This window comes from Mauremys reevesii, linkage group 12 (genome assembly GCF_016161935.1).
Source record: "Mauremys reevesii isolate NIE-2019 linkage group 12, ASM1616193v1, whole genome shotgun sequence".
Taxonomy (NCBI): Eukaryota; Metazoa; Chordata; order Testudines; family Geoemydidae; genus Mauremys; species Mauremys reevesii.
The window spans coordinates 25,811,334-25,832,710 of record NC_052634.1 but is presented as its reverse complement, the minus strand read 5'-3'; the positions used below and the strand labels follow the sequence as shown (position 1 = coordinate 25,832,710).

The window sequence follows — 21,377 nt, the reverse complement described above, 5'->3', positions numbered from 1 at the left end:
CTGCATCTGGTTGGTCACACTCCACCTTGGGCAGTGTCCATGCTCTGGGTGTGTGATCGCTGCCTAATTAGAGTCCCAGACACCTTGTCTACCTGGGAGCTCTTCTGCTCTTCAACCAGAACGTTCATCCCAGGAGCATTCCAGGAGGGAGCGGGAGGGGAAAAGCCACTTCACAGGCATTCAGAGAGGGAGAGGAGACAAAAGTGGGAGCAGGGGAAGTATAACAGACCTTCTGAGCGTTGAAATCACTGCTGCTCCTACAACAGTAGGAGCTGGGAAAATTAAGCCCACATGTTTCTGCCTAGTTTTGAACCAGGGACCTTTTGCGTGTTAAGCAAACGTGATAACCACTACACTACAGAAACTCTGTCTCAGTACATTGCTCCTCCCTTCATAAGACCATAAGAATGGCCATACTGGGTCAGACCAAAGGTCCATCCAACCCCGCATCCTATCTGCCAGCAGTGGCCAATGCCAGGTGCCCCAGAGGGACTGAACCTAACAGGTAATGAGCAAGTGATCTCTCTCCTGACATCCATCTCCACCCTCTAACAAACAGAGGCTAGGGACACCATTCCTTACCCATCCTGGCTAATAGCCATTCATGGACTTAACCTCCATTCATTTATCTGCAAAAAGAACAAGGAGTACTTGTGGCACCTTAGAAACTAACAAATTTATTTGAGCATAAGCTTTCCTGGGCTAAAACCAACTTCATTGGATGCATGCAGTGGAAAATACAGCAGGAAGATATAGATTATCTATCTATCTATATACATATATACATACACACACACACACACACAGAAGATGAAAAATTGGGTGTTGCCATACACTATAACGAGAGTGATCAGTTAAGGTGAGCTATTATCAGCAGGAGAAAGAACCCTTTTGTAGTGGCTTTCATGGCCTTTGAGAAAGCAAGACAGAGCCTTGGAAGACCCAGCAGGGTTTGTGGCACAGGAATTGTTCTCAGATTCCACTGAGACTTCAACTCAGATTGCAGGATTCAAAGTCCTGAGTGCTGCCCTTACACCATGGGACCAGCAGAGCACCTGTTGATTACTGTAGACTTCCAGCAGGGAGGACTCTGTGGGCAGGGGCGGCTCTAGGCATTTTGCCGCCCCAGGCACGGCAGACAGGTTGCCTTCGGCAGCTTGCCTGCGGGAGGTCCGCCGAAGTCGCAGGACCAGCGGCCCCCTTGACAGGCATGCCGCCGAAGGCAGCCTGCCTGCCGCCCTCACTGCAACCGGCAGAGCACCCCCCGTGGCTTGCTGTCCTAAGCACGCGCTTGGCATGCTGGGGCCTAGAGCCGCCCCTGTCTGTGGGGACAATTTTTTCTGGCAGGGAGGACTCAGTGGGAACATGCCTCTCTGGCCAGCCTTGCATTTGCTCAAAAAGTCAGCACCCAGCACTTTGCTGCAGGCCCAGAGGCCTTTCTTCCTCCAGACTGTGAGGCCAGTGGACAGGTGAGGCAGTAGCACCTTCAGTCCCAGGCAGTAAAGGGCCCTTCCTGGGAAAGGCCATGTCCTGAAAAGGAAAAACTAAAGTCAAGGAGAGTCCTTCTGAAACTCTTTGGGTATGTCACAGGGGGAAAGTGTTTCTTTGCCCGACCAGGGACTTGAACTCTGGACCCTCAGATTAAAAGTCTGATGTTCTGCCAACTGAGCTAGCCAGGCTCACATTTAAAAAGTGGAAATTTCGTGCAGAAGAGAAACTAATCATGAAAATGAGGGCAGGAAACTATACAGAAAACCTGCTACTCTTGCTCTCTTAGCAGTCCTAGCCCCAGCCTGCTCCTCCATCCAACGCCCTGAGGCCTTATTCTTTTTTTCATTAAACATCAAATCCAGGAGAAAACACAGTTATACAAAGCAAAACAAAATCACAAACAGAAATGTCACTGGAAATACAAAAATAAAAAAGGAAAATGCAATCCCCATCACTTTATCATGTCTGGGCCATTCCTGTATCGAGAGCACCCGCAAAGGTCCCTGTGTGCTTACGAGAAACCTGGAGGAACTCATACCACAGCCTGAACATGAAACTCAACTGCTCCCGGGTGCCGCAGTAAAACCCTTTCCCTGCTGTGACGTTGCACTCCATAGGATTTTATGAAAATATGCTAATAAGTGTGAATATAAAGTGACTGGACTATGCTTCATGCAAAAGATCTATTGTAAGGTATCATTACAAAGCTTATAATCTACTGTGTGTGTTCATCCTATTTGTATGAACCGATCATTCCTGTGTCTGAAACTAGAAATATGAACTATAACTCTGAGGTCCTGTTGTAATGATGCAAAGTGTGGGCCATTAACAGTGGTTTGGACTCTTGATGGCTCCCATTAACCAGGACAATTGACTGGAGATGGCTCTGTCCTGCACCATCCCTGAGTCAGGCCAGGAAGAATGAAGGCTTGGGGGGGGGTCTCACAGGACATGTGACCATGTCACCTGGTACAGGAATCCATCTTAAACCTGGGGCTCTTCCTCAGGAGAGAGACAAAAGATTCCTGCCTTGTACCAAAGCTGTATAAGGGGGTGGAACTGAACAAACATGGCTGCAGTCACGAGACATCCCCCAGCTACCACCTGAGCTGGAACAAAGGCTATACCAGGTGAAAAGATTGGGCCCAGACAAAAAATAAGTCTAGTCTTTGCCTCTCAGTCTGTGCAGATGGGAACTTCCTTTCCAGTGCTGGAGGATTCTCCCTTCTCATCTACCCTTGTCCCAAGCAGCACAGCTGGTGGGAATCTTAAATGTACAGAGGAGACTTGGGAGCAGAAACCCCCCCAGAACTTCCACGCAATTGGCACTTGCCCCTCACTGAGCAGGACTGAAATTCCTGCAGGGAGACTGCTGGGCCACATCCCCTCTGGTCATGAGCAAAGCAGCAGGGTGAAAAGAACTTGGAGATACTGGGGATTGAACCCAGGACCTCATACATGCAAAGCATGTGCTCTACCACTGAGCTACATCCCCTGGATGGTCATGTATGCTATAGGTTATACTCAGAGCCCTCCTGTTTCCAGAGCACATAGTGGCCTAAAGGCAGCATGGGGGACACATTCCCTGCTCTGAGGCCAAACCTGCTGTCCTGGAGGCTGCTGGTTCTTAGAGGTCACTTTGCAGCAGGGCCAGATTCTATGTGTGGGGCAGAGAGAGTGGGTGCCCTGGGCTCAGGGTGCAGAGATACTCTCAGCCCTCTCCCCAGCATTGGGTGGGGGTGCTGCACCCCCTGCTGGAAGGAAATGTGTTGGGGGGGGCACTGTGAGTCACTCAACACCTGACCCTGGTAGCAGAAATGCTGTGGGGAGCTCCAGGTGTTTCTAGGATCTGCTCTTTCCACCTGCCTGTGAAGTCCAGCTTTCCCCAGCACATTCACTGCGGTGCAATTGGGTCACTGTTTCCATGGCTGACAGCAAAGAATCACTCCCAGTTTCCCTTCTAGCTGCAGCAGGATTAGCCTGTGTCAGTGGTTAATGAGGTGGATCTAGTTGTAGATTGTTATTCATTCCCCACCTTGACAATTCACACAGTCCCTTTCCCATGCAGATTCCCAGCACCTCAGTGATCCTGGTAGCAGGGGTTGGGTCCTGAGACTTTCACGGTTGTTTCCCCCTCCACCTGCAGTGATCTCAGCTTTTCCCCCATCCCAGACAATCCATGAAATAACAACAGGGGCATAAAGAAAGAGGGGAGGGAACATCTCACGGCCAGGGCTGGATGTGCCCAGGGCCCCCGGCTTGTCCAATGTTTCCATGGAATTTGGCCCCCTGCTTTGCACAAGGGACAGAGAAAGATCTTGCTGCTCCTGTGTCTGTGCAAAGAAAATTGTGCTTCCCTAGGAAAGAGAGGTGGGAAATGGCCCCATGGAGGGACAATTTCCTCGGAATTAAGAGCAAAGGACTCAGGCTGAGAACTGATTTAACCCCACTCACCTGGGATTTAACAAATTCTCTTCCACGGAGACACTGGGAACTTGTGACATTGATCCAGACTCTGGGGGTTCGGGCTGCTTTAACTCTTGGCAAAAACATGAACCTGATTCCAAGAAGGGAGAGAGGAGAAGCCTGAAGCTGACTTTAGTCCCAGGCTGGGGTCTCCTGAATGGTGGGAAACATCCTTGGCTGCTACTCAGGGACAGCAGCTACTGGCGACATACCAGGGCTGGGATGTGAGGGGAATGTTACATGGACTTTATCATACAGGGCCCATCCTGCTTCTCAGAGCCCACAGGCAAGAATCTAGAGAAGGACAAGTCATTTCTCAGCTGCATTCTCAGGAGAAGCCAGTAGCCGTCCTTGATCAGAGACCCAGGGGAGAAACCACAGCAGTTCTGCGGAGAGCTCTGGCTGCCAGGGGATCCAGCTAGGAGAGGGAGTGCTGGGGGATCTGGAGGGCCAGTCCAGTGGGGCTGTCTCAGGAGTCAGAGGTGGCTTTGCCAGTGGGGCGGCGCTATTTCACATGTTGGTGGGGTGGGGAAGTACGGACTACAGGATGTGAGGCTGGTTAAAATGAAACTTCACAAAAAACCCTCCCCCTTTGCTCCAGCTAAAGGCCCTACTTTGACCTCTCCCGCTTTCCTAAAAATCTCCATATCTACCCTGGCCTCAGAAACCCCCTTTCTCCCATGGGTATTTTCATGGTTTCTTCCTTTTTTCATGGTCTCGTACAAATATTTTTGCCATCAAAATGATCAAGTAAATTTAAAATGAGAAAAACAATCAAACAACACATCTGTCTCTCCTTCACCAGACATGGTCTGTGTCTGAATTTTCTACAGAACAGTCTAGGCAGGCAGAGTCACCCTACATTTACTTCACATCAGGCCCAGGACTTGCACCCAGCAGTTCTTGCTGCTGTGGGACAGAGCTGAGCTTCACTGGCAGCAGTGAGGGAGGACGGTTGGGACTGAGCTGTCTGGGGAATATTTTAATCCTTATCTAATTTTCAAAGGATTAAATCAATGCAGCTTCCACTTCTCCGTCTCTCCCAAGGAAATGATGTTTCTGTGCAAAGTACCCAAACCTTTTAACAATAAGAAGTGAAATGAAATGGCCACATGATGGCAACAGAACCTAAGAAACGTGTTAGTCTCTATGGTGCCACACGTACTCCTGTTCTTTTTGAGGATACAGACTAACACGGCTGCTCCTCTGAAACCGAAGAGATGAGAAGCCATGTTCTTGTTCAATGAGCATTGAAGCTGAAAAGGGAGATGTTTCCTCTTTGATTCCTAAGCCCCCAACTCTAATCCACTAAACACCCCTTTCCTCCCACAGCCAGGACTAAAACCCAGGAGTCATAACTAGTGGCCCCCCTTAACCTTCTCTCTGTGAGATGGAAGAAGAAGCTCTGAGACCCCTGTGCTGTCCTCTTGCCACCCTGCCTGGGCTGCACTTGAAACCCAATGGGGTTTCCTTGGGCAGTTCTGAATCTTGCTCCCAGGAAGGGTGTAATTTTAGGAGCAGGTTCCAAATAGTGCAATTAACCAGCCAGAAGGGACAGCAGGTATCGGTGTAGGAGCCATTGAAATAATCACAGCAAAGTAGTTCAGGGAAACTGTTATTAATGAAGTGTGAGTGAAAGGTGAGAATCTGATGGTGTCAGTGTCACACTAGAGGGCGCTGAGATGGTTTTAAATTTGTCATCCAAACCCAGCCACCACCTAGCACATGGTTTAACCTCTTCTTCTCTTACCGTTGCTCCTTATCAGGGAAGGGGAGAGAGCAAACGAGCAATAGAAACAGAGACCTAGTGACCGGAGCAAACATTTCTTTGCTCCTTGCTTGGCTCTGTCAGTTATTTGGGTACAAACTCACCCCCCACCCACTGTCTGGGCTGGGCTCAGTGGGCAGGAAGAGCTCAGCTGTCAGTGGGACTTGTGGAGCTCGGGACATTACTGGGAGCTGCTTGAACGTTTAGGTGAAAACCACCTAAACACGGACACAAGGTCTAGGCTGCAGTAACTCATCTTGATCTGCAGCTGTTGAAGCTACAAGGCAGAGGACTAAGTACAACATTTAAACTGATGTTTGACCTCAGAGAATAAAACAAATGTGTCTGTGAAAAGAGGGGAGTCGAGTTCAATCCCTTGTCACCATCAATGTGCAAACCAGGAACCTGTTGCTTTGTATTCCTGATGTGTCACCATCATGTGGCTATTCTCATAGACTTTAAGGTCAGAAGAGACAATTATGATCATCTAGTCTGACCTCCTGCACAACGCAGGCCACAGAATCTCACCCACCCACTCCTATAACAAACCCCTAACCTATATCTGAGCAACCTATTCTGTTCAGTCCCTTTAATTAAAAAAATGTGTTTTTTTCATAGAAACTATATTTTCCTTGTAGACACATAGGGGCAGATTAATCTACAAAGGGAAGGTGATTCCAAGGCAGTTCTGGAGGAGAAGGGAATGTTTTCAGCATCACTAAATTATTTTGTTGTGCCTCACAGAGAGAGAAAGAGAGAGAGAAAATAAACCTATTAATTTGAGCTACCGACACAGTTCACAGCATGAAATACATAATTTTGTGTTCAATGAATTGTGTTCATTTACATAATATGAAAAATATGTATTAGGCAATGCATGAAAACCTCACTGCATTGAAGAACCCACCTGATCTAGTCAATGTACTACAGAATATTTAAAGTTGTTAAGAAAGATGTGCTTATAAATTAACATGTTGTGCCATTTACACACGTACAAGACACAGAAGAAACTGAATTATTTGAGCTACTAAAATTTCCACTTTCTCACAGCATTTTAGTTCTCAAGGTTGTTTTAATTTGCTTATTTTTTTGGAACTAGAAATGGGGAAAGAGCACATTGAAGTCAGTGGAATTACCGCAATGAGGGATTAGTCTCATTATTTGCCACTAACAAAACCTTTGTTAACAGAGAGTTAACTTTGACTGTGACTATCTCTTACCTTCCAGAACATGGAGTTCAGTAAAACTCAAACTCTGGAAAAACAGGGAATACAGAGTGAGGGTACATGCCCAGATAACCTTAACTCTGCCCTCTAGAAGAGAATCCCTGATAGCATATGAGAACAAGGAAAGGTTTGGGGACAAATTACAGCTATTTCCCAAGAGTTTGTTTCTTCTGTAATTAATTGACCCTGGCCCCATCCATTGATCCTGGCCTGGTGTCTGGCTGTGGAATTTACTATTTACTATTTTTATCCCAGCATATTTAAAGATGAAACTGCTTTACAAAAGCTCCTTTATTCTAGGTTATACAAACAGGTCACTTCCCCAGCTATTTCAAAGAGATGGAATTTTCCTGACCCACAGGGAACTTAAACTAACATGCTCAAGATCACACATTCCTTAGGAGAAAACGAAGGGGAAAAAACCAAAACCCACCAAACCGTTGCTGTTTCTACCCAAATGATCAATGAGACCAGAAAGTGAGACTGTGCAATTAACTGTCTGGGACTACACTGACTCTGCAGTTACTTGGATGCAGACACACCCAGCTCTACGGTTGGGAAACGTACAGAGACTCTGCTGCTGCTCATGAACTAGCAGCACATGACCTCTGAACAGCTGCCATTCGAATGTATCTGAATTCACAAGGAACAACGATCTGTGTTAAAGGAAGGCTGCCATTTATTAGAGCCCCAGTTGATGCCGTGTGCACACACAGAGGATTGAATGTGTAACAGGGAGTTTGGTAAATCTTGGTTATTTTATTTTTGTAACAGGCTCCTGTCCACCTCCAGTAGAGTTTTCAGTCCCAATGGCAACTTACTTACCAAATGTAATACAGACTAGTCCATGCCTCCCAAGTGGATGTGGTTCTTCTTCTTCTGCACATTGTAGCCCATGGAGGCCAAGGACCTGCAAATGTGTCTTCATGTGTCTTTGTTTCATTGATGAAAACAAACCAAGACACTTAGAGGATTGAAAGTGATTTCTGCTGGGGGACGTTTGCTAGGTGTTTATGCATTTGCACAGGAAAACAGTAAGTGTGTCCATTCATTTCAGGAATCCCTATATAGTAGAGCTCCTGAGCATACTAGAAATAGAATTATTTTTATTGAAGAAACAAGCTTGTAAGGGGGCACTTGAATTTGAACCAAGGACTACTTGATTTGCAGTCAAATACTCTACCACTGAGCTATACCTCCATGACATTTGCATAGGCAAGTCCGTGATCTTAAGGATTTTGAAGGATGGGCTCTGCCTCAGAGAGCTCCTTTCCTATTCCCAGACCACAGGGGTTTAAAAAATGGGGTTTGATTAAACTTTATATGCACATGTAGACACCACAGCTTGCACACCCACCAACATAACTTCCCCCCACTGACATAGCTACCACCTCTCGGGGAGATAGGTTAACTGCACGGACGGGACAGCTCTCTCCCCTCCGCTTAGAGCAGCTTCATTATTTATGAATAGGTGGGAAATAACCTCCTGAATGCACAGGAATCAATGTATTAACTATTGCTGTGTCTGCATTCAATATGGGTAACTGGTCATATTGGGCTGGATTAGTAGGAGCGTTGCCAGCAGATCGAGGGAAGTGATTATTCCCATCTAGTCAGCACTGCTGAGGCCACATCTGGAGCATTGTGTCCAGTTCCCCACATACACACACACACACACTACAGAAACAAATTGGAGAGAGTCTAGGGGGCAGGGGACTTACGAGGAGAGGCTGAGGGCAGGGCCGCCCAGAGGGGGGCGGGGGGGGGTCAATTTGCCCCAGGCCCTGCAGGGCCCCCAGGAGAATACAGGATTCTATAGTATTGCAACTTTTTTTTATGGAAGGGGCCCCTGAAATTGTTTTGCCCCAGGCCCCCTGAATCCTGTGGGCGGCCCCTGCGCAGACCGTGGTGCTGTCCCCCCACTCCACCCCCTTCCCTCGTTCTCCTCCCTCCGAGGCCCCCCCTGTGCTCCACCCTCACTCCCAGTTGGCCACGTCCCACCCCTGCTCGTTGGCTGGGGCCTGCTGATCGCTCGCTCCGCTCCTCCCGCAACGCCGCCGCGCGCCGCGCCACCCCCTAACCCAAGGTCTGCCTACTGCCCCCCCTCTCTGCCCCCTCCCCTGTCCATCGCCCACACCTCTCTGCCCCTCCCCTGAGACCTACCCTGTCCACCTCTTTCTTTGATCATCTGTTGTTATTCCTTGAAACATCAAGGATGGAATAAAAAGCGAGTTTACTCCAGGGTGAGGAAAGAAAGGAGCCATCAACCCCCTGGCAAAGCTCAGTGCCCCAGAGAAAGCCTGCCCCCTGCTATCACAATCACTGATGTACTGGGGATATGACGGGAAAGGGACTGTCTGAATGATCGAGGCAGGAAATGGACAAAAATCTACAGCAACATCATTAACCACAAACACACTCTCCTCGTGCTCCAGCCAGAAGGGAAAGGAGCAGGAATTCTTGCAGTTCAGCCATGGACACACTTACACAAGGGCACAGCAGTGTGTGTGTTGTGGAAGCTGGTCTGAGGAAACAACTGGAATTGATCACTCAGTGAGAACAGAACTAGAGTGCAGTGAGAGCTACTTACCAAGCAAGTAGTTGTGGCCGAGTGGTTAAGGTGATGGACTAGAAATCCATTGGGGTCTCCCTGCGCAGGTTCAAATCCTGCCAACTACGCAGGAAGTTGTGGCTCTTTAGTTTCAATAGAGCTGGGTCTTGTCTCACTCTTCAGTTATGTCTACATGAAAGAATAATGTGGCTTAAGTTAAAGTGTTTTAACTGAACAGCTGTTGCATGTCCACCCTATGCCCCTGTGTCACCAGAGCACATCCATGCTAGCATCTCTTGGATTGCCACAGAGAGCAGTGCACTGTGGGTAGCTATCCCACTGTGCAACTGGCTGCAGGGTGCTTTGGGAAGGGTTTGCAATGCCTCACGGGCTGGTACAGCATCACCTGATGCAGGTTTCTATCCCATTGGTCCATGGGCATCCTACTAGATTGCCAGCTGCTTTTCAACTGCAATGTGTGTGATAGGGTAGAGAGTGTGTGTGTGTGTGTGTGTGGGTGGGTGGAGACAGTGTGTGCGTTGCGGAAGAGTGAGTGTGTCGCACACTGTCTCTAAGTTCAGACAGCTGCTGGAAGCGACCAGTCCTGAGGCAGGGGACAGCCCCGACATCAGCCCCCTTCTCTCTCTGGCTCAGCTCAGCACAGCACTCTCTGTCACACACACACACACTGCTGCCTGCTTAGCTCGGTGTCAGGGGTGCTGGAACAGGGGGTTTAGAGGGCCATGGCCCCACCACTCTTTACTGGCTGTTAGGACAAATGATGGGGGCGGGGGAGGGTGCAGTCTTGGGGAAGAGGCGTTCTGTGGGTGTGGCCTCGGGGGGAGAGGTGCTGTGAGTGGGGGTCCTTAGGGAAGGGGTGTCATGGGGGTGCCACAGTTCGGACAACGGTGCCCCCCCCCCACTGTAAGGAAGCTTCTGCCACCTCTGCTCTGTGTTCGCAGAGCGGGAGAGAGCAGCATCCATGGCAGTGATTTGCTCCCCGGGGCTCTGGCAGGGGGGCTCGGGAGGTGATTTAAAGGGCCAGGGGCTCCGGCCGCTGCAGGGAGCCCTGGGCCCTTTAAATCACCAGCCTGGGGAAGCCGGGCCGGGCTGGCACAGCGTACCGGCTCTTGCCGGTACCCCCACCGGAACATACCGGCTTACTTTCACCTCCGGAAGGTCCTCACATGGATCAATAACTGGTTAAAAGACAGGATACAAAGGGTAGGAATAAATGGTCAGTTTTCAGGATGGAAACAGGTAACTAGTGGTGTCTGTATTGGGACCAGGACTAGTCAACATATTCATAAACAACCTGCTAAACAGTGAGCTGACAAAATTTGCAGATGATCCAAAACTACCGGCTTGCTGCCTAGAACGAATGCTCCTTGAGTGGGGTGATCCACAGGGAATCATAGAATCATAGAACTTAAGATCAGAAGGGACCATTATGATCATCTAGTCTGACCTCCCGCAAGATGCAGGCCACAAAAGCTGACCCACCCACTCCTGAAATAATTCTCTCCCTTGACTCAGCTGTTGAAGTCCCCAAACCCTGATTTAAAGACTTCACGTAGTAGATAATCCTGCAGCAAGCGACCCCTGCCCCATGCTGCGGAGGAAGGCGAAAAACCTCCAGGGTCTCTGCCAATCTACCCTGGAGGAAAATTCCTTCCCAACCCCAAATATGGCGATCAGCTGAACCCCAAGCATGCGGGCAAGACTCTTCAGCCAGACACTCAGGAAAAAGACTTTCAATTTCCCAACACTGACCCTCGGTACTAATTACCAGTGGTTGCACGTTATTGACCTATTGACTAAATCACGTTCTCCTATCAAACCATTCCCTCCATAAACTTATCAAGATTAATCTTAAAGCCAGAGAGATCCTTCGCCCCCACTGTTTCCCTCGGTAGGCTGTTTCAGAATTTCACTCCCCTGATGGTTAGAAACCTTCGTCTAATTTCAAGCCTAAACTTCCCGACTGCCAATTTATATCCATTTGTTCTTGAGGGAGTAGCTCAAACCTCCAAAGTGCCTGGCCAGGGGCAGGACATTGGCCCAGCAAGGGAGGGGTGTGGCAGTGACATCACAAAGGCCTTTTGCAGGACCTCAGACTTTTGGTCAAAGGTGGGGGGGAGGTGGTGACCTCACAGAGAGATGCTGACATCAGCCAGGCAGGACAGGGGCGAGGGGCCAGGGAAACCTCAGAGACCCCTGTGGCTTTGCTTCAGCAAGTCTCCTTCTCCAGGTCTCTCTTTGAGGACCGAGAGAGTATTCGGGTTTATGGACATGAGCGCCAGGAGGAACCTCTTTCGAGTTTTCTCCTTCCCTTTTAGTGATTTTACTAGAAAACAGCCGTCCCTGTTTAGAAGGTAAGAGCCTCCTTGAGGTTTGAAACCTGTTCAGTCTGATCCATCAGGTGACAGTTGAATTCTAGGCATGGAAAACACGAGCTTAAGGAGGCAGAATTTTATTCCGCACCTGGGATTTTGTCCCTCAGAATCACTGGGTACATTAGGGTTTGTCCTTTTTGTTTCACCTTTTCCTCCATCCATCCCTTCCTCCTTTCTCTTTGTCTCTTGCTTCTTTTGTCCTTTCTCCTGTTCCCCTCCCAACACCAGGAGCGGTGTGTGTGTGCGTGTGCGTGTGTGTGTGTTGCAGGGGAGTGCTCTGCAGCTCCCACTGTGGAAGGTCCACCCAAAATGTGGGGCTGAAATAGTGCTTGGGCAGTGATCCCCACCAGTGACCTGGACCATCCTTTGGGCTCTCTGGTGAGAACCCTCAGCCTCCCATCCTCAGTCTCTACCCTGACTGGCTGAGCAGCGGGTTATTGACAGGGAGGAGACTCAGGTCCTTGTTGTTCTCTTTTAAGACCAAATAAATAAGTCATAACCTGTTATATGTTTGATGAATTTTGCTGCTTCTCTGCATTAATTGTCTCTGAGCAGTTCATGATTCTCTCTAACATTGCAGTTCTCCTCAAATACTTGCTGAAACTGTGCACTGCTGTTGGTCTGGAGCTCATGTGAGAGCACTTTATTCAGGTCATTCAATGTGTGAAATTCAAGATCTGATGGTTAATTTGAAAATCAGGAAAAGGGAAGGAGAAAACTCGAAAGAGGTTCCTCCTGGCGCTCATGTCCGTGAACCTGAATACTCTCTCAGTCCTCAAAGAGAGACCTGAAGAAGGAGACTTGCTGAAGCAAAGCCACAGGGGTCTCTGAGGTTTCCCTCGCCCCGTCCTGCCTGGCTGATGTCAGCATCTCTCTGTGAGGTCACCACCTCCCCACCACCTTTGGCCAATAGTCTGGCTCCACTTGCTGCAGTTCTTCTCCCCGCACAGATCTGCTCCCTGGGCAGCTTCTACGGCTCGTGCTGCTGCGGCTCGGCTCCCAGCACAGATCAGCTCTGGTTCTCCCCGGCTGGTGCAGCTCTGCTCCCCTGCTCTTCTCGGGCTCCTGCTCTCTCCTTAGCTCCGCCCCACTCTGGCCCAGGCAGTTCCAGCTCCCACGGAGGATGGGACCCCCTGGCCTGGTGACTCCCTCATCACACTGTCTGGCCTGTCAGTGCGGCTAACTTGGAGCTTTGGCCTCTCCCCATTGCCCCTGGGGATTGTCAGTCTCAGGGTCCTGATTTCCCATTGGCCCTTCCCCCTTCTATTGGGACTGGGAACTAGCCAACCAAAAACCCCACTACATGAGCCAGCCCCGTGAGAGTCACCAATGTCCAGAAACAGCAGCATGAGCTGGTCCCATGGTGTAATGGGCAGTACTCAGGACTCTGACTCCTGCAATCTGAGTTCAAATCTCAGTGGGACCTTGTGTTGGCTTGTGGTAAAGCCCTGGAGCTTCCAGTGCTCAACTTCCCTGTGTGCACTTGTGCAAGAGCAAATCTTTCCCCTCCTGCTGGGTGACTTGCCCACTAGGGTTGAGGCTCTCAAACTTGCTTCCCTGGTTGTTGATTCCTGTGGTTTGACCAGATGCTTGGGATTCTCACAGCTTCACCTGATGCCCACAAGTTTACTTGCAGCCACATGTTACCTCTTGTCCACATGGCACGTGAAGGAAGGTGTGTCAGGGTTAGGCAGGAGGGAGGCTGGAGCACATTATGTTATGGTTGATTAGTTAAATTATATTAAAATGATTGATTAAAGGCATTGATGAGAATGAGGCATGGCCGGCCAGAGGTGGGGGTACAAGAGGGGCAATTTGCCCCAGTCCCGGGCCCCGCAGAGGCCCCCATGAGTTTTTTGGGGTCCGTGGAGCGGGGTCCTTCACTCGCTCCAGGGGCCCCAGAAAACTCTTGCGGGGCCTGGGGCCCCAGAGCTTCTTCTGCTCCCGGTCTTCGCCGGTGGGGGGTCCTACCGCTCCGGGGAGGAAGGACCCCCCGCCAGTGAATTACCACCGAAGTGGGACCTGCCACTAAAGTGCAGCCGGGTCTTCAGTGGCGGGGGGCCCTTCCGTTCTGGGACCCGCCAACGAAGTGCCCCGAAGACGCAGCTGCAGTAAGTCGCCGGCAGGGGGCCGCCGCCGCGGGTCTTCGCGGCACTTCGGCGGCGGGTCCCGGAGCAGAAGGACCCCCCACCGCCAAATTACCGCTGAAGCGGGGGTCCCCCACCGCTGAAGACCCCAGGCCCCCTGAAACCTCTGGGCAGCCCTGGGGGAGCCAGTCAGCGTGTGACTGTACGACCGGATCAAGCAACAGCTGCCGAGTTCCAGGAGATGAGGCTGCAGCTGGCTGATATGAGCGGGAGCATCGAGTGAAGGGAGGAGCAGACTCCCCTGACATTTTTGCAGCCTGCAGGGAATGGAGACAAAGCAGGGGGATGCAGGGACTCAGGGCAGGACCCGTGGATCTGATAGTGCAGGACCACAGTCGCTGGAGGAGGAGAGAGAGTCCCGCGAGAGGAAGCCGCTGGTGGGAAGCAATAAGTGCAGAGTGCAAACCAGCCAGCTGAGAATCACAGGGGTCTAGCAAATGAAATAGCAGCAGGTCCCATGGTGTAATGGGCAGCACTCAGGACCTGGAATCTGAGTTCAAATCTCAGTGGGACCTCCTGGAGATATGTGGGCTTGCTGCAAAGCCCTGGAGCACAATGTGTTTGGCAGGGGCGGCTCTAGACATTGCGCTGCCCCAAGCACAGTGGCATGCCGCGTGGGGGCGCGTCACCAGTCCCGCGGCTCCGGTGGAGCGCCACCGAAGCTGCGGGACCAGTGGACCCTCCGCAGGCACGCCTGCAGAAGCGCCCCCCGTGGCATGCCACCCCAAGCACACGCTTGGCATGCTGGGGCCTGAAGCTGCCCTTGGTGCTTGGCTACCCTCTCTCAGGGTGAACTAGAGTGAGGTTTTTTGTTTCTAGCTGGGTGACTGATGCCCACTGGAGATAGGTCTTTGGTCCGGCTGGTTCAATGGGCTGGCGGCTATAGCTTGGGGTCCTAGAACTTAACAGTCTGGCTAGAGATTCCTGTGGTTTGACCATATGCTTGTTTCTCGCTGCTTCACCTGATGTCCACAACTTTGGTCCCTGCAGCTGCCACACTCTTCCTCTTGCCCACATGGCATTTAAAGGAAGGAGGGCCAGGGCCAGGCTTCATAGTCAGGGCTAGGCAGGAGGGAGGGAGGCAGAGTCCCAGGCAGGAGCCCAGCACCTCTCCTCCTCCGGGCACCTGGAGCAGAGGCGGCTGGTGCTGACAGCTCTGAGGGAAGGCTTAAAAGCCACAGAGCAACCGAGAGCAGGGCAAGAGGAGGGGAGAACCATGCCTATGCATGGCCAGCAGACAGCTACAAAGACACCCGGCCAGCCTGCTCCCTGCCATGCCAAACCCCCACAGACCAGCATTCGTTCTGCGGCCAGCATCACAAGGTGGTTGGAAAGCAGGTGGGGCCTCTGACCGTTCCCACTCAAGGGGCTCCTTTTGGCGGTGGGGCAGGAGATATTTCCCCCAAGAGGCTTTTTCCGAGCTGCTGAGAAGCACAGAAGTACCCGGTGTTTGCTCTTGCGGTGAAAGGGGTTAATACGTTTAGGCGGCCTGGCTAGCTCAGCTGGCAGCACCTCTGGCTCTTACTCTGAAGGTTGAAGTTACAATTCCGTCTGGGTGCTTGGGGCTCCTCCTCAACAATACAACACACAGTCTGCTTAAGCCCCCACCCAGTAACCTGGTGAAACTAACTCTGGCCACTGTGTGCCTCTAAGAGGTGATACTTTCCCCACTCACACGCACTGAGTGTAGAAAAGAAACTTTAATAAAAAGGACGAAAATCACCTTGTATTAACTTGGGAAAACACCACAATCAGGATTCATAACACAACACTATGAGCAAAACACCCACCCACAGCGCGCTGGGCAGTGGCCTTTTGCCTCGGGCTCCTACATCCAGACACCAGAAGCTCTGTGGATGTGCCCCTCCCTTCACTGCACCTCACCCACAGCTGCTGTCCTGGGTCAGTGAAAACCCAGAGTTCACCTCTCACCTCCCGGGGGGAAAGCCCCTTTCTCCCTCCGCTGTCTGGCCACATTGCCGGCCACTTGCCGTTCCCCCCATCACTGCTCTGCTGGCCACCCTCTCTGCTCTGGGACGTCTTGTGGTCCCACCAGGAGCGGAACAGGCTCCCTAAAAGGAGCAGCCACCAAAGCCCAAACAGTAGCCCCATCCCTGCCACTCGACTCCATGCCCATGCCCTATCCCTTCTCCCCAAGGACCTGCTCCTACACTGCCTCTTCCCCCATGATCCCGCCTCCCGCTCACTGCTCTCCGTCCCCTCCCCACCCTCACTCGCCCTCACAGTCATTACAAAGTGGCAAGGCAGAGCCCTCCCATTTTTAAAAGCCCTGGGGTGTTGTTCCCCCCTGTTCAGGCACCCCTGGGGCCCTGCACTTCACACAGCTCTCCCTGATTTCAGCTGTTAGTGAGGGAGCCTCACTGCTAGCGCAGACTCGGCAGTTCGTGGCATGAGAGACACTGTCCCAAAGCAGGACTAATGCTTAGAGCTGGTTATCAGTGATTTCAGATCTGTTGGTCTGCAGCAAGACCCTCCATTGAGTCTTAACCAGCTCTGTTATTACACAGGGAAGAGCAAAAGGGTCAGATGGTGCCTGGAACCATTAAGAAGAATCCACCCCACCAATTACTAACACTTGTCACTACCTGCTCTTAACCCCTGCTCTCAGCTGCACTGTGAAGTCTTTGGGATCACTCCTTGCCTGTATCAACCTAGGGGCCTCAGAGAACCATAATTAACAGGCGCTCCAGTGTTGCAATTGGTTAGCGCACAGTATTTATACAGCAGTGCTGTGAGGAGCTATGCTGAGCTTGTGAGTTCAAACCTCACCTAGAGCACTGGTTTTCATTAACCAAATGGCATCACCCCCTTATTTGCCCCTGTGGAATGTAGAATTCCAGCCCTGGGGACACTGAGGCAGGGGAACAGTTAAAAAATGCCCCCTTCACTTATTACCTCCTCTCCAGAGCACAGGTCAGAATCTACAATCCTTTCTCCACCGCCCCCCCACCCCAGCCCCTGGGCCAGGATCCCTCAAGCAGAGCCTGGAGTCCTGCCCCTGGGATAGCTCAGTGGTTTGAGCATTGGCCTGCTAAACCCAGGGTTGTGAGTTCAATCCTTGAGGGGGCCACTTAGGGATCTGGGGCAAAAATTGGTCCTGCTAGTGAAGGCAGGGGGCTGGACTAGATGACCTTTCAAGGTCCCTTCCAGTTCTAGGAGATTGGTATATCTCTAATTATTACCTTTAGGACAGGCAGTTCTGCACAGAGTGTTCAGAGCTGCCCCATATCTGCCCTTTCTCTGCACCGCCCCTGCTCCCAGAATGCACCAGGCCCTGGACTGAACTCTTCCCCTGCCAGCCAAGCTGGTTTTGTTTGCTGTCATCTTGTTGGCTTGGCAGGGGGGAAGTGACAGTCCCACCCCAGAGCCAATGCCCCCCTGTCACCCAGCCCCCTGACCCCCAGCAGTGCAGGTCAGTCAGGAGCTGGGCCCTGCCAGGCACTCAGGGGCGTCTCCCCTGCAGCTGGGTCTCTCCCCAGCGTGGTCTGTGGGAGCTCGCGCACTAACGGGGCAGCGGCAGCAGCCGCGTGGTGGGTTGGGCTGGTGACCCGGGTCCATCTCCTGGGGTCGGCTCGGTTCATGCTCAGGCGACTGGCCCCAGCCACCGGCCGAGCCCCACGGCCACGCTGCTGCTGTTACCGCACTAGCCCCTCACGCCCCCATTCCCTCACTGAAGCCAGGAGAAGGTTTGCAGGGAGGAGGTGGGAAGGGTTTGACCCCAATATCCCAGAGCTGATTCTCCTCACAAAGGGGTGTGTGCATGTGGTGGGTGCCGTGTGCAACGCCCTGTGCCCATGAGGAGGGGACCAGAGCTCTGCCGGCAGGAAGATTTATCCTGCAGGAGCCCTGCCTCCCTCCCCCAGGGGTTCCCCTGGAGCAGAGAAGCTTTGAATCCTCGCTGGAGACTAGAGACGCCCGAGCAGCACGAGCTGCCTGGCAGAGGTTCTGGATCAGGGCCTCACGGGCACATTGGGGTCATTCCCTCAGGGCTGCCCTGCCCAGTGCCAGGGCTGCTCTCACTCCTCCAGCATAGAGGGGGCTGCAGGCTCTTTGCCAAGCTGGGTCCCAGCTCAAGGCAGATTTAACACTAGCAGGGGGCCCAGGTATGTGCTGGTGCCGCTCAGGGAGGGAATCTGGGCCAAAGACTGATTAGAAATTGGGTAACACTGAAGTGGGACTAGAAAGACCCTTGATGGGACGTGGCGGGTAGGTAGCCCCCATTGTGTACCGTGCCCTCGCCGAGAAGTCTCTGGGAGAGTGGATTCTTCCTGATGCGCCACCAACACGTCTCGTTGGTCCTGATGTCGGCTGCTCCTTTCTTGATACTGACAAGCTAGTTGTGGGCGTTTCCCACTCACCCCATAGCTCCGGAATGCACAGACAGCAACACTGGTGTGGAAGAAACGAACTCCACGCTCAGGTTTCAAGATCCTTGAGATCACTGACTTGCCAATGTAATTGTCAGGGGGTATAGCTCAGTGGTAGAGTGTTTGACTGCAGATCAAACAGGCCTTGGTTCAAATCCAAGTGCCCCCTTAAAAGCCTGCTCCTTCAACAGCAATAATAATTGCATATCCATTTCCATTATGTTCAGGAGCTGCACTGACTAGGGATCCCTGAAATGAATAGAAACACTCAACATTTTCCTGTGCAAATGCATAAAAATCTAGCAAACATGTCCCCAGCTGAAATCAGTTCCAATCCTCTAAGTGTCTAATTTATGTTTTCATCAATGAAACAAAGGCACATGAAGACACATTTGCAGGTCCTTGGCCTCCATGGGCTACAATGTGCAGAAGGACAAGAACCACATCCACGTGAGAGGCATGGACTAGTCTGTATTACATTTGGTACGTAAGTTGCCATTGGGACTGAAAACTCTACTGGAGGTGGACAGGAGCCTGTTACAAAACTAAAATAACCAAGATTTACCAAACTCCCTGTTACACATTCAATCCTCTGTGTGTGCACACGGCATCAACTGGGGCAACCTTCCTTTAACACAGATAAATGGCAACCTTCCTTTAACACAGATCTTTGTTCCTTGTGACTTTCAGATACATTCGAATGGCAGCTGTTCAGAGGTCATGTGCTTCTAGTTTATGAGCAGCAGCAGAGTCTCTGTACGTTTCCCAACCGTAGAGCTGGGTGTGTCTGCATCCAAGTAACTGCAGAGTCAGTGTAGTACAGACAGTTAATTGCACAGTCTCACTTTCTGGTCTCATTGATCATTTGGGTAGAAACAGCAACTGTTTGGTGGGTTTTGTTTTTTTTCCCCTTCGTTTTCTCCTAAGGAATGTGTGATCTTGAGCATGTTAGTTTAAGTTCCCTGTGGGTCAGGAAAATTCCATCTCTTTGAAATAGCTGGGGAAGTGACCTGTTTGTATAACCTAGAATAAAGGAGCTTTTGTAAAGCAGTTTTGCCTTTAAATATACTGGGATAAAGATAGTAAACAGTAAATTCCACAGCCAGACACCAGGCCAGGATCAATTGATGGGGCCAGGATCAATTAATTACAGAAGAAACAAACTCTTGGGAAGTAGCTGTAATTTGTCCCCAAACCTTTCCTTGTTCTCATATGCTATCAGGGATTCTCTTCTAGAGGGCAGAGTTAAGGTTATCTGTGCATATACCATCACTCTGTATTCCCTGTTTTTCCAGAGTTTGAGTTTTACTGAAGTTGATGTTCTGGAAGGTAAGAGATAGTCACAGTCAAAGTTAACTCTCTGTTAACAAAGGTTTTGTTATTGGCAAATAATGAGCCTAATCCCTCACTGCGGTAATTCCACTGACTTCAGTGTACTCTTTCCTCATTTCTAGTTCCAAATAAATAAGCAAATTAAAACAATATTGAGAACTAAAATGCTGTGAGAAAATGGAAATTTTAGCAGCTCAAATTTCAGTTTCTTCTGTGTCTTGTGCGTGTGTAAATGGCACAACATGTTAATTTATAAGCACATCTTTCCTAACTTCTTTAAATATTCTGTAGTACATTAACTATATCCAGTGGGTTGTTCAATGCAGTGAGGTTTTCATGTATTGACCAAAACATATTTTTCATGTTATGTAAATGAACACAACTCATTGAACACAAAATTGTGTATTTCATGCTGTGAACTGTGTCGGTAGCTCAGATTAATAGGTTTGTTTTTTCTCTCTCTCTCTCCATGAAAAAAGGAAGAAACCGTGAAAATACCCATGGGAGAGAGGGGGTTTCTGAGAGCTGGGGTAGATATGGAGATATTTATGAAAGGAGGAGAGGCCAAAGTAGAGCCTTAGCTGGAGCAAAGGGGGTGGGTTTTTGTGCAGGTTCATTTCAGCCAGCCTCACATCCTGTAGTCCCTACTTCTCCACCCCCCCAACAAAGCCCCCTGTGACTCCTGAGACAGCCCCACTGCAAAAACTGCAGAGCCCCCAGCACTCCCTCTCCTAGCTGGATCCCCTGGCAGCCAGAGCTGTCCGCAGAACTGCCGTGGTTGCTCCCCTGGGTCTCTGGTCAAGGACGGCTACTGGCTTCTCCTGAGAATGCAGCTGAGAAATGACTCACCCTTCTCTAGATTCTCGCCTGTGGGCTGTGAGAAGCAAGATGGGGCCTGTATGATAAAGTCCATGCAACATTCCCCTCACATCCCAGCCCTGGTATGTCACCAGTAGCCTGCTGTCCCTGGGTAGCAGCCAAGGATGTTTCCCACCATTCAGGAGACCCCAGCCTGGGACTAAAGTCAGCCCAGCCCAGCCCCCACACCTTAAAGTGAATAAGGAAAAGTTATTTACTTGTTCCCATAATATAGGAACTAGGGAACACCAAATGAAAGTAATAGGCAGCAGGTTTAAAACAAATAAAAGGAGGTTCTTCACACAGTGCACAGTCAACCTGTGGAACTCCTTACCTGAGGAGGTTGTGAAGGCTAGGACTATAACAGGGTTTAAAAGAGAACTAGATAAATTCATGGAGGTTAAGTCCATTAATGGCTATTAGGCAGGCCGTGTAAGGAATGGTGTCCCTAGCCTCTGTTTGTCAGAGGATGGAGATGGATGGCAGGAGAGAGATCACTTGATCATTACCTGTTAGGTTCACTCCCTCTGGGGCACCTGGCATTGGCCACTGTTGGCAGACAGGATACTGGGCTGGATGGACCTTTGGTCTGAGCCAGTATGGCCATTCTTATGAAGGGAGGGAGAAAGCACTGCAACAGAGTTTCTGTAGTATATTGGTTATCATGTTTGCCTACCACACAAAAGGTCCCTGGCTCAAAACCAGACAGAAATAGGAGGGCTTATTTCTGCCTGTCCAGCAAGGCGCTCCTACT

General features: G+C 50.7%; 4 non-coding genes across 4 annotated transcripts; 2 read left to right on the top strand and 2 right to left on the bottom strand.

Moving 5' to 3' along the window:
- Positions 1-292: 292 nt before the first annotated feature.
- On the bottom strand, positions 293-365 carry TRNAV-AAC. The gene has a single exon. It is a non-coding gene; the product is annotated as a tRNA-Val (tRNA).
- Positions 366-2,914: 2,549 nt separating this feature from the next.
- TRNAA-UGC lies at positions 2,915-2,986 on the bottom strand. Its single transcript has one exon. It is a non-coding gene; the product is annotated as a tRNA-Ala (tRNA).
- Positions 2,987-9,548: 6,562 nt separating this feature from the next.
- On the top strand, positions 9,549-9,630 carry TRNAS-AGA. Its single transcript has one exon. It is a non-coding gene; the product is annotated as a tRNA-Ser (tRNA).
- Positions 9,631-18,530: 8,900 nt separating this feature from the next.
- Positions 18,531-18,602, top strand: TRNAC-GCA. The gene has a single exon. It is a non-coding gene; the product is annotated as a tRNA-Cys (tRNA).
- The last annotated feature ends 2,775 nt before the right edge of the window (positions 18,603-21,377 follow it).